Raw genomic sequence first — 14,000 nt, 5'->3', positions numbered from 1 at the left:
TGAGCTACCTCTTCGGCCATCATAATGCATTTTTAAAAAGATGTACTTGATTGATAATTGTGTGTGGGTGTGTGGGTGTGTGTGGGTGTATGTCATATGAGGTCAAGTGCCAGGCCAGAGGTATTGGATTTCCCTGGAACTGGAGTTATAGGTAATTGTGAGTTGCACAACCTAAATTGCTGAAGTCCCCTTGCACAATGTGCAGTCAGCTACAACACTGAATAGCATCCTCTCTTCCAGTGACTTATTACTGCTTACACAAGCCACAGAAAGGTGCCTTGGAGTCTTGTACGTTTCATAAGTTTCTTGAGAGTTAAAAATTATTTGTTTGAATTTCGTGAATCTGTGAGCCTTTTCTCTGGAAGGACATGTTTCTATCTGGAATAAACAACCACACAAGAAGAAGTAACATATCACTACAGACAGAATGTAGATATACATAAGAGAATCCAGACAGCTACCAAATCAGGCATTGACAAGATTTGCAAAGTGAACAGTAATTCCATTCTGTATTTTTCTATTTTAAAAAGCAGACTATTCTTCACAAAAATGTTGTTTATGTTAATAGGAAATTGGTGGGGTTTTTTGTTATTTTTTAAATGAGCAAATGCAGTAATATTTTCAAAATCAGTCTCAATTTCTAACAGCAATTCATGTTAGTGGTAGCTATAATAAACACAAATAGAGCCTGAGTCCTGAGTTACTTTCAAGAGTGTAGAATTTCTAAAAAAAAAAAAAAAAAAAAAAAAAAGAATGTAGACTTCCTGAAATAAGCAAGTGGGAAAGCCATCATTCTGAGGATAGAATACACAGAAAAACAACATTCTCCTTCTAAATGATGTGCTCATATATCTTGCCACATATAAATAGATGTACTTTAATTAACTAATTAGTTAGCTTTTAGGTTTTGGGGACAGGGTTTCCTTGTGTAGCCCTAGCTGTCCTCAAATTTACTCTATAGACCACTCTGTCTTTGAACTCAGAGATCTGCTTGGCTCTATCTCCTGAGTGCTGGGACTAAAGGCACTTGCTACCACTGCCTGGCTCTAAATGTACTTCAGACCCATTGCACTGAGATGTCTTTTCTGGGGCTGTAACAATCTAATCAGATTAACACATGAATTATTAGCAAGAGCGGGCCATTAAAGGGTCAGTGAAATATCAGCACAAATAGGAGTGTTCCATCAATATGATACAGGTAAATCAGAGAGGAGGCCAACATGTCTATGATAAAGCAGCAATGGGAAAAGGCAATGCCAGGATTGGAGAAATAAGCAGAGTCAATGTGTCTGTGATTTGGGTTAAAACAAATGTCCAGTGTGAATGTGCATTGAGATGACAGGAACTTCTACTTGCTATTGCATGGAAGATGGATTTCTGGGTCAAGAGAGTAGGGAGAGTGATGAATCAGATGGTAAAAATACTGGCTCCTAGTTAGGCTAAAGTGGTGAGAATGGAGACAGAATCAAGATAATAAAACCTGGACATATCATGATAGAGACAGTAGGACCTGGTGATGGATTTGGGGGATAGAAGAAAGGAATCCAGGATGATTCTTAGGTTTTTGATGAGAACAACCAAGTGATTAAGTACATTTACTGATATATCCCATCACTCCACAATCATCACCATACCTTACATTCCCATGTAACTCTCCATCAAATTTGCATGGAAAAATCCAGAATCTAGTCAAACCTAAACATTCTCAACTGTGCTTGAGCAATGAAATACGAGCTGACTGGCTATCCTTTATGATCCAAGACTTGAGTGGTTTTAGCGAACTTGTGTAATGCCACTAATTTCCTAAAGAATTCACTCTCTTATTTTCCTTTACAACTTCTTTTATCTTGTCTTTTCTTTCAACTCCATCTTCTCTCTTCTCAGCTAATAATTACCTTTCCTTCTTCTTTCAACCAAAGGTGATTTCCACCTTTCTGATCACATCTGCCCACCTACTGAAATTTGAGTTTCTGATCACAAAGAAATGACTTACCTGGTCTATGCCTAAGGCACACTCTGCTCTGGATGCCTCTTTCTTGTAAGACTGTGAGCATTATTCTACTCGACAACACCCATCTTCCTGCATCATGCTACTGTCTGTGGTGCTCTGATAGAACTTTCACACCTTTCACTAGTGTCCTCCATCTGACCTCTCCTTCAAATCACAATCTCTTTTATTCAACAACCACCTACAATAACCATCTCAAGTTTTAATAGTTATTTCAAATTTAGTATCCAACTGAGCTCCTATCTTCCTTGCCCTAAAGGAATCTGTTTCATCTGTGGCATTTATAGTCCAAACACTACAATTCCATTTTGCAGAAGCCAAAATCTTGCAGTAACTTTGCTTCTTCTCTTGGCCAATCTACTTGCAAAATCCCAGTGGCTCTGACTTCAAAGCATGACAGCATACCATTTCTCAACAAATCTGTTGCTATCCTTCTAGCTCAAGGTATCAGGAGCTCTTGCCTTGACCCTCCTAATTAGCATCCCTGCTTCTGGCTTTATCTTGTTATGAGATATCATAGCAGAGTGATTTATTCAAAGTACAATTTTAATAATGTCTATTTTAATTTTTTCAAGGGCTCTCCATTTCACTGAATAAAAATCCTCACTGTGGACTCTCATAAATGACTTGCCCCTCCTCAACACTTCAACTTTCCTTTCACAAATGCTTTCCTTCCCATTCACTTCTCAACCTAATTTTAGGAACATTGGGCTGATTCCCTGTCCCTGTGCACATTAAAAACACTCCCAATTTAGGCTCCTTTCCACGTATAGCTTCCTCCATCTGGAATGTTCTTCTTTCAGATATTTATATGGCTTATTTCCTCACTTTTTTTCAGGATTCTTCTTGAATACCATTGTATAGAGATGTCCCTATGAACACTCTCCAATTTCCAGGTAAAAATGGAGAACTGAACAAATGCATTCTGTCCACACCTTCCTCAAATGCACTGAATGGCAGTTAATATATCTTATCCCCAAAATTCACAAAGATAAAGACAAAAAGAGACAGTAAGATCAAACAGAGTAAGTAAAGTGTGAAAGTCATAATAGGAAACTACACACACACACACACACACACACACACACACACACACACACACACACACTCCACTCTGTGGTTATCCACTCCTATTGTCTAGCTTTTTCTTGATATCCAGGCTTGTTTCCTGGCTTTGGCATCATGATATAATTTACTTCAATACAAATTTTAATGGGGGCTGGGTAAAATACAGTTTGGGGTACCTGTGAAGGGCAAAGGAGTCAAACTAAGTTTGGGCTATAATGATGAGATCCTGTAGATATTTGATATTTGAATCTAAAAGAATAGATTGGGGTTAAAAGTGAAGTAATTAACATTTTAACTAAAAAGTTCATTTTGAGTGAGTATGAACACAAAATGAGAGAAAAGTGAAGACAGCATAATTTAGAGTTCAGGCAGAATAGTTTTCAACCCTTTATAATCACATACCTGTTATAAGACAAAGGACTAACTAAAACTAACTGTGTAGGTATTAATTCATAGATTGTGCATACATATCACTGTGCAAATATACCATGCATATTATAAGATGCACAGGCATAGGTATTAAAAAATAATGAGCTGAAGAACTTCCAGTTAGAGGAAGTATTGAATACATGCATTTTCCAGCTCCCTCTTGGAGGCTTATTAGAGTGGTAGTAAATGGATTTAAAAAATAATACCACCAGGTGATGTCTCAATGAAGAAAGATGAGTGGATACTGAGTCACTAGACCCAGGAAAGCTGAAGTGCTTGTGGGGAAGGCAAAAAGAAAGTTTGATTTACATATGGAATTTCATACCTCTCCTCCCCATAATCTCCAGCAAGGCTCAAGAAATGGTGTCTGGTACCTCTGCTGGGGCAGTGTATGCTATGCAGTCATACACTTGTGGTGTGGGATGCCACTCTGTATGATGTGAATACATCTTATTGTCATTGGTTAATAAACAAGTTGATTTAGACAATAGCCAGACAGAATAGAGCCAGACAGGAAATCCAAACAGAGATATGGAGGGAAGGAAGACAGAGTCAGGCAGACACCATATAGTCACTGGTGGATGCTGGAACATTACTGGTAAGCCAGGAGCACATGGTTATACACAGATTAGTAGAAATGGGTTAATTTAATTGTGAGGGCTAGTCAGTAATATGCCTGAGCCATTGGCCAGGTAATTATAATTAATATTAAGCCTCAGAGTGATTATCTTATAACCAGCTTTAGGACCAAGCAGAACACATAAAAGCTTGCAGCTACAAATTTGGTTCACTGTTCATTTGAGAAGCAGTTGTACCCCCAGCCTCAACATGCACCACAACGCTGTAATACCTAGTGACTTGACCCCTGTTCCACAAAGCAGAAGATGAGAGTTTTATTTTCTTGGGGGGGTATTAAACAGAGGAGCCCTGACTAAATGGTGCCAGACACACTTAAGAATAGAAATTCAAAAGAGAAAACAGGTTTATTAAGTCAAATCAACATCAGACTGCTTAAAAACTGAAATATTAACAATTAGTATCTGTATGCTATGAAGGGATATGGAGGCAGATAGCCAAAGAATGTTGTTTTGATATGTGCTGATGATTGCCAATGGAATTCACCCACATAAAGGGAACTTTAAAATAATAAAGGCTAAAAAAATAATAATGAAGGCTATATAACATTTTATTTTCATTTCTTACAGCCATTTCAAATATTTATTTCTGTTTCTTATAAAGTGCATGGCTTGTTTGAACATTATCTTGGTACATGAGTGTAGACATTTTAAAGTAATTGCATTTCTGCATCCTGATTTGGAAGAAGACATAAATATTGATTTCTTCTGCGCTATGCAACAGATGACACAGAGTTTGCTTTGAGGACTGTGGCATCACCAAAACTTATTTCTGCATTTCTCATGATGTATGTGTCTACAGGAACAGTCCTTGGAGATATAATAGCATTCTGAATTTGTAATGTCACACTTTTAAATGTATACATCTTGATCATACAACATATTCTATACCCCATTCACACAAAATTGTCTTTGCGCTGGAAATTATCATCATTTGTTTATCCTTTTTTGTAACATCTTTGCTCTTAAAGCACTTGTCTTTCAGGCAGTCTTGGGAATACAACTGCCTCTTTAAAAATCCCCTTGACTCCACCAACTGCATCTGCATCATTGTTTGTGTAATATAGCATCTTATTTATACTTTCTCAGCAGATATCCCTATCCCAGTTCATTATTGCATTTTTCAGTTTGCTAATTTTCTTAGACCAGATACAAGTCATCTATGCTTGTAGCCTACTAACCCACCATCCTGGGCACACAGCAGGTGTTCAACAAGAACTTGAACTGATGCTTAAAAATGGCTTTGTGGTTATTATCTCATCTGATTTCCCCAGATTCATTCACTCACTAGATTTTCTGGCTGTAAATGTTTGTCATATCATGAATTTTATCCATGGAGTCATGCAGTGTCTACTGCCAACAAATCATGCTTCTGCTGTTTTTCTAGGACTATTAGCATCTTAACCTGATTTGGACATCTATGTTACTGTCTTGAATTACTGTATTTGCCCATTAGAATTATTTAATGATAAGCTTTACTACTTGAACTCTACCTTACAGCCTTTAAATGCCTACATATGTGTCTATAGACTATGGGATATATGTGAGTATATTTAGTCTCTTTCCTTAAGTTATTAGAAACTAGGTGAAACTGTTTTTAAGCACTCACACAACAGGCATTACAGGTCACTGATCCCTAAGTGGAATGAATTCCTATTGCTTGAAAAGAAAGACAAGAGGAAATCAAAACACTGCTTGGCAGTCTTCCTCAGTGGAAGACATGGAGCTTGGGTCCAGAGAAATGAAAGAGGTAAGATTCTGTGAATAGTGAGGGGGTAAGAGCTTTAGAGAGAAGAGAGACAGAGAGAGAGGAGAGAGGGCAAGAGAGCAAGCAAGCTGAGTACTGAATTGTTACTGCAGAGGACCCGTAATGCAAAGCACAAAACAAAACACCAAAACTACACCTTGGAAGGAATAGAACAGACAAAGACAAGCAGCAGTTGGTGTCCCAGTAGTCAGACAGTAATAACCTTGTAATGAATGGTATTAAGTGTAGTCTCAGAAGGAGAGTTCCTTAGTAATGGGAACAAATTAGACTAGGCTAAATATTTAGAGGGACCAAACTCATTCCAAGAAACAAAGCCCAGTGCATACATACAGCAAAACTCAGCAACCAATATTGAAAATTAGTAATATCATCACTTGACCAAATATTTCCAAGCTTGGAAAAAAGCAAGAAAATATGCCCTATAACCAAGAGAAAAATCAACAAATGTATCCAGAGTCACTCACAGATGACAGAACTATACATAGGTGTTGCAGAGGACTGAAGGGAACACAAAGGTGATGATGAGAATAATGGAAGGTTAGTTTTCAAAAGAGAAACTGAATGTCTACTTCTAAAAAAACATATATCCATGATCTGAAATGAAAAGAAAGTGATGAGATGAATAGATCATTACTCACTGGGGACACAAAGGATTGTCGTACCAAATGACAGTACTAGAATCCATTCACAATGAAATAAACAGAGGTAGTGGAAAGAAGAAGTCATTTGACTAATGAGCAAAGTGAGCAAAGTGACTGTATTTAGAACAACACTTCTGGGTGTGGTTATGAGAGTGTTCCCAGAAAGATTCAATACCCGAAGCAGCAGAAATAAGAAATTACTTCAATGCATTCCTCATAAGAATAATTACAGAAAATAATTCAGGAACTTTATTTAACTGGAGAAAACGTATCCTAACCAAAGCACAACAGAAGACAACATTGGTAAGGGCACTAGAGCATTCAACATTGTGAGGTGTCACTGAAATGGATGGCTGTATAAGCCACTGGAATTAAAAAAAAAAAAAAAAAAAAAAAAAAAAAAAACCACAGCAGGACAGAATCACTCCAGAAGAGACAGTGGCTAAAATAATTGTACAAGATAAACATATAAAAATCCTAGATTATATTAAACAAAAAGATAAAAAGATCAACGTATACAGAAAAGAATCCCAGAATATATCCTATTCAATGTCATAAAATGAAAATAATTTTGATGATGGCATCAAGAGGGAAGGCACTTATCATGCAATTTAAGCACAGAAATGATAATTTAGCTAGCCTTATACTGGAAACCATGACAGCAATAATTCAGTTCATTGACACCTTTAAAATGCTAAATTTAAAAAAAAAACCCAGAGCGTTTAAGCTAGATTATTATACTCAGAGAAAACTGCCTTCCAAAAAGAAGGTGAAATTAAGAGGGTTTCCCCTAGTTAAACAAAAACTAAGTGACAGTATTACCAGTGGGCTTTCAATACGAAAACTGGCAAGGGAAGTTCTTCATGAGAAGGAAAAGGAAACACAGAGAAACTTTGCTCCCTGCAGGGAAATGGGGAGCTCCAGAGACAGTTAAAATGAAAGCAAATATGAGAGGTATTTCTGGACTGTGGGCGTTGCTCAGCCGCACATGCTTGTCGTGCACACAAGGCCCTGGGTACCAGCCCCAGCATCAACGCAACAGCAGCATACAATGCCCTGTCTAAGGTATTTTAAGAAACACTGGCTACTTAGGGCAAAAATAGAAGCAATGTTCTGTGTGCTTGCTGAACATATGCAAGTGTACTGTACCACCAAAGTAGCATGTATGAAGATAGGAAAACAGTAGAAATGTGTGTTTAAGATATTCTTTCCAAATGATGATGTTGTATAAAGACAACAATAACTTAAAAGTTAACAACAGAATCCATAGGCCTTTTAATATTTAAAAACAGTAAGCCAATATAGAGAAAAATAAAAACAAAAAGCAAGTCAATTTTTAAAGAAAGACAACAAAACAAGAGGGGGAAAATAAACAAATAAGAAAAATAGAACACAGCCAAACAAATTGATCGTTGCAAATATATCATCTTCCCAGTGAAAACTGTAAGTCAATGCTGCCCAATAGAAGTATAAGCAAGGAGGTTCTGGTTGCCACATTATTATTTTTCTTTTTTCAGAAAGGAAAGCTTGTAACTGGGAGCTTGCTTACAGTTTAGAGGGTTAGTCCATTATCATAGCAGGGAGCTTGGCAGCAGGCAGGCAAGCATGATGCTGGATAAATAGCTAAGAGCTACATCCTGATCCAGAGAGACAGAGAGAGTGAGGAAGAGAGAGGGAGGGAGGGAGAGACGGACGGACGGAGGAACGGAGGGAAGGAGGGATGGAGGGGAGAACTGGGCTAGCTTGGACTTTTGAAACCAGTGACACCCTCCAAGGCTAAACCTATTAACCTTTCGGTCATCCCAAACAGTTCCACTCCATGGTGATTAGCATTCAAATGTATGTATGAGCCTATGGAGGCCATTTGTGTTTAAATTATCACACTATGTTTTACTTTATCTCTCCATGGTTTGCATGACTTTTCTCGCAGCATAACAGTATTTTTTTTTTTAATAGTTGCTTGAGAAGCAAATACTGATCTTTATTTTAATACTTGGTGAGTTTTTCTTTCCTTTTATTGAAAATAGATTTCTGTTTCATATATCCTGGTTATGGTTTCCCTTCCCAGTCCCTTATCAATTCCCCTCCCGTTTGAACCCATCCCTTCTGTCTCTCATTAGAAAACAAACAGGCTTCTAAGAGTTAATAATAAAACATAATATAATAAGGTAAATCAACAACTCACACATTGGAATAGGACAAACAAACAGAAGGAAACGAGCCCAAGAAAAGGCGCAAGAAACAGATATAGACATGGAGACACACTCATTCGCACACTCAGGAATCCCAGAAAACATAAAACCAGAAGGCACAATATATATGTACGTATGCATGTGTATACACACATACATACATACATACATACATACACACACACACACAAAAGATGTTCAGGATAAAAGAAGAGAAAAATAAAATTAAAAACTAAAATAAGAGAAAATTAAAATTTTAAAAAAAAGGACGAAAAGGCCCTGGTAAGACAGAAGACAAGGAACCTCTGAAGATGCTATTGAGTTTGTTTTCTGTTTGGAAGCCACATTTTAAAAAAATAGATAAAATTAATTTGTAATGTAATCTATGCAAAATAGTTTTAACACATAATTAATATAAAGTCATTTGGTAACACAATGTGTTATATATAGATATATGTTTTTTTTATATATATATATATATCATCAAAATTCCATGAGTATTTAATATTATAATACACCTCAATTCAGATCAGACATAACACATATCAAAGTTTCTAGAGGCATATGGACTTATTGGATAGTTCAGGTCTAACCACTTAAAGATAATGAAAGAAAACGTCTAATTAAATTTAAAAAGCCACCAAATCTGGAGGCACAGGACTATGATTCAGGTATATTCAGGGGTGGCAGGATCACAAGTTTATGGTCAAGGCTGGGCTACAGAGTAGGTTCAAGCAAGAAAACTACCTTAAATAGTAGAAAGAGGATTATAGATCTAGCATGGTGGCCTAGAATGTGTAAAGCTATTAATTCAATCATAACCATTACAAAACATGGTGGTGGTGGAGAGGAAACTCAGCAGTTAGGAATGCTTGCCGTTCTTTTAGAGAGCCCTAGTTCAGTTCCAGGCACCTACATCAGGAGGCTCACAACTACCTTTAAGTCCAGCTCCAGAAGAACTGATGCCCTCTTCTGGTCTCCACAGGCACCCACATGCCTGTGCAAATACATACAAACATACATACACACACACACACACACACACACACACACACACACACTACAAAATAAAATAAATATTTTTGTGTAATAAGAAAAGAAAGAAAAACAATAACTGACTAAACCCTGGTTATACGAAATGGGCTTTATATGTAAAGATGTGGACCAATTAAAAATAAAAGAATGAAATCACTCACTAAAAGAAAGCTACTCTAGATATGTTAATATCCGATAAAGACTCAGAATATGAAAAGGGTTCATCATATAATAATAGGGGGCCAGCTTGCTAATTTGTACTTAATAATCTCCAAATGCATAAACCCTAAAACAGTAGTACTGAAAGGAAAAATAAGTCTAACCATAATTATATTTAGATGTGTTGACAGTCTTTGCTCAATAATTGATAGAATAATTAAATTGCATCAGGAAGATTATGGAAGAACTGAGCAGTGCTGTCTATCAACTTGATAGTGTTGATAAATAAAGCATGCTCTACTCCCAAATAGCAGAACATCCTTTTCAAGTGTACAGAGAAACATTTCAAGGTGGGCCATATCATAAAGCATAAAACAAAACAAACCCTGCAAGTTTCAAAGAGCTGACATCATTCACAGTGTAATCTCTGACTACAGTGAAGTTGACTAACATATCAGAAAAGTACCTGTAAAAATTCTTAAATACCTAGAATATAAATGACTTGAATATAGGTTAAAACACACACACACACACACACACACACACACACACACACACAGAGAGAGAGAGAGAGAGAGAGAGAGAGAGAGAGAGAGAGGAAAGTCATGAAACAATTAAAAACATTTTATTTTTAATTTATTTTTGTGTGTAGGTTTGGATAGCATGGAACTTACTATGTAGACTAGGCTGGACTCAAACTCAGAGATCTGCCTGCTTCTACCTCCCAAGTGCTGAGATTAAAAGCATGCACCATCATGCCCCATCACTATTTTTGTTTATTATTGTTTATACTTTTTTTTTGAGAATTCTAAACTTGTGTACTGTATCTACATCACTCCCTCCTCTCTCCCTGCCCCAAACTCTACCCATAACCCTCTATTCATTGTTTCTTCTTTAATTTTTCTATTTCTATACATAAATACACATATATATATATATATATCACACATATATGTGCACACATGTGTGATTTTATAGTGGGTGCACATGAACATACATACATACATACATACATATATATATATGTGTGTATATATAAAACACATATATTCTGAATTCATTTAGTGGTACTTGTATGTACATGTATCCAGGGCTAACAACTTGGCATTAGACATCCTGTGTCTCTTGAGGAAACTAAAGTTCCTTCTCTCATCAGCCATTATCCATCTCTTCATCTAGGGGTGAGACCATGTGGAATTTCCCTTGTCCATGTTGGCTTGCCAACTGATATTATCATTATGCCTGTCTTATTATTAAAGTAAATAAAGCTAGCATTCCTCTTAAATCAAACAAAAAGGACTCTTGAAACCTAGTATTCCACAAGACTATACGTGTAAAAATCCCTATCTTAATGTCAGGACCAGTTAACCTGTCCTGTCAAACGTGCCTGAAAAGGGGAGAGAGGATAGAGAAAAGAAAGACACAAAAGACAGAAGATAGGTGGGGAGGGTTCTCTGTGAATACTGCAGCAGCCTGGATTTATTTCATTTATTTCTCATAACCTTTTATACCCAAAGCAAAAGGGAAGGGCAAAAGACTTCCTTACCACGATACAAGGAACAAACAAGTGTAATTACCTCCTTAATTCTCATGACATCTAGTAGCCATGCCTTTGGCCAACACATCCTGTTATTTGACCTTGAGGAGCAAGAATAGGTTTGTGCTCTGCGACCAAAAGTCAAGATGGAACAGAGTCACTGTAGGCTCCTACATCATAATACTAATAAATCCCAGATAGCCCATATGTGTTTTAAGATAAAATAATGAGTGTAACTTTGGTTCAGATAAATCAATGTAACTCAATGTTAAAAACCAAAATTAGAAAATAAATTTGAGATTTTCAATAGACAAAGAGGCAAGTATTTGAAAATTAGAGACCAAGCCACTGTCGAAAATTCCCAGAAAGCTAGCAATTACAGAAAAATCTCAACATGCAGTGGTTGTGTATGCCTTTAATCCCAGCATGCAGCAGGCAGAGGCAGGTGGAATTCTGTGAGTTCAAGGCCAGCCTGGCCTACAAAGCAAGTTCCAGGACAGCTAGGGCTACACAAAGAAACATTGCCTCAAAAAAAAAAAAAAAAAAAAAAAAAAAAAAAAAAAAAAAGAAAAGAAAAGAAAAATAAGATCTCCTAATCTGCTAAATAACTATAAAACCACACCAAATGCAATTCTCTACAATCACAGCCTGCATGCTTTTCCTGTAGAATAAGGCTATTTACTCTTGACATTCCTCTTAAACATATCAAAGCTTTTAATCCATATCACTACGAAAGAAGATGAATAGAAGACCATAGATTATATGGGAAAATGTTGTTTTATATTGTTTACAAATTATACAGTACCATATTTAACAAACCAAGTGGAATATATACACAAACTACAGAAATTAATAAGTGAGTTTAGTAAGGTTACAGGCTAAAATATTATCATAAAACATTTATTTAATCTATGTAAATTAACAGTGAATAATTATAATTTATAAATTATTTGCAACAGATATTGTTAAGGTATACACTATCTTTACATTAATCTGTAGGGTCAGTGTATATCCACTCAACATCCAGCAAATTTCTTTTATGGAAAGAAAACTATGTAGAAATTAAGAGAATGTAAAATAACTGAAAGGATCTTGAAATAAAAGAGCAAAACAAGATGTGTACATTTATATTTCAAATAATCAACACTGATTCTACTGCAGAGATTAAAGAAACACCAAGGATGAAGAAATAGACAAATATGTGGTCTATCGGATTTGTTAAAGGACTGCATAATCTGTAAAAAATGTAACAGAACAATACTAACAAAGTGTGCAGCTGGAAGCTTTTCTGTGTCCCACCTGGTACTGGAGCTGCTTATAAAGTAATCACTCAGAGGCTTCATAGTAATTATAATTGTTTGTCTGATGGCTCAGGTTCATTATTAGGTGGCTCTTACATTTAAATTAACCCATTTCTATTAATCTATGTATGGCCACATGGCCTGTAACTTACCAGTGATGGATGCTCTGACATCTTTCTCCTCTGGTAAGGGAAGGGGAAAGATATTTAAAGGGATAACCATTAAAAAGCACTGGAACTATGAGATATAAATGAGGATGAATTTTGTTATTATTGCACACTACATATAAAAATTAATTCAAATTTGACCACATATCTAGTTATAAGATTTAAATGACAGACCTTCTAAACAAATAAATAAAACAAGAAAAATGGCAATGATCTAGAAGCTAAAATTATAAAGAAAATAAAAAGCTAATTTGAATTCTATCCAAATTAAAACTGTTCTTCAAAAATCAGTTAAGCAAATAAAAAGGCAACACATAAACTGGAAGAAATATTTACAAAACACATTGCCACACAGGATTTATATCTAGAATATATGGAGATTTCTTTCACTTGGTAATAATAAGACAAAAAATATAATTAGAAATCAAACAAAAGATTTGAATAAATGCTCCACTAAGGAAAAAAAATAAGCTTATAAATTGTTTCACATCATTAGCTACCAGGGCAATGTGAGTTTAAATCACATACACCTGCTAGGATAGCTCAGCTTTGAGGTTGCTAAACACTGGTGAGGTTGCTCTTCTGAACTCATAGACTTCTGGAGAGAATTTAGGCAGTGAAGGACTTGAAAAAGCATTTTTGATTTCTTATAAACATTAAGCACACAATTTCCATATGATTGATTCCATAGTTACAGGGTTTAACCAAGAGAAAGGAGCATACACCAAAAGGAGATGAAAAATGGCCCTCAATATACATGTTCACGATGACTCAAGTTTAAGCAAGTTGTTTTCAGAATAGACTCAGATTAGAAACATTCAAGCACCATCAACCTGTTAATGAATTAGCATGTTGTGCTGTATTCACATTACGGGCTACTATCCAACAACAAAGGAATGAATTACCTATACACGTAACACCAGATGCCATAAAGCTTTGTGTCTGGTGAAAATTCATACACAAGAGCTGTGTATTGTGCTAGTCCATTATGTGAAATTTTAGAAAAGGCCAAACTGTAACTTTAGCAAACCAGTCTAGGTTTTCTAGAGAGAAGGGGGCG

This window comes from Phodopus roborovskii, unplaced genomic scaffold (assembly GCF_943737965.1).
Source record: "Phodopus roborovskii unplaced genomic scaffold, PHOROB, whole genome shotgun sequence".
Classification (NCBI taxonomy): Eukaryota; Metazoa; Chordata; class Mammalia; order Rodentia; family Cricetidae; genus Phodopus; species Phodopus roborovskii.
The sequence above is the reverse complement of the archived record's forward strand: the minus strand, read 5'-3'. Positions refer to the sequence as shown.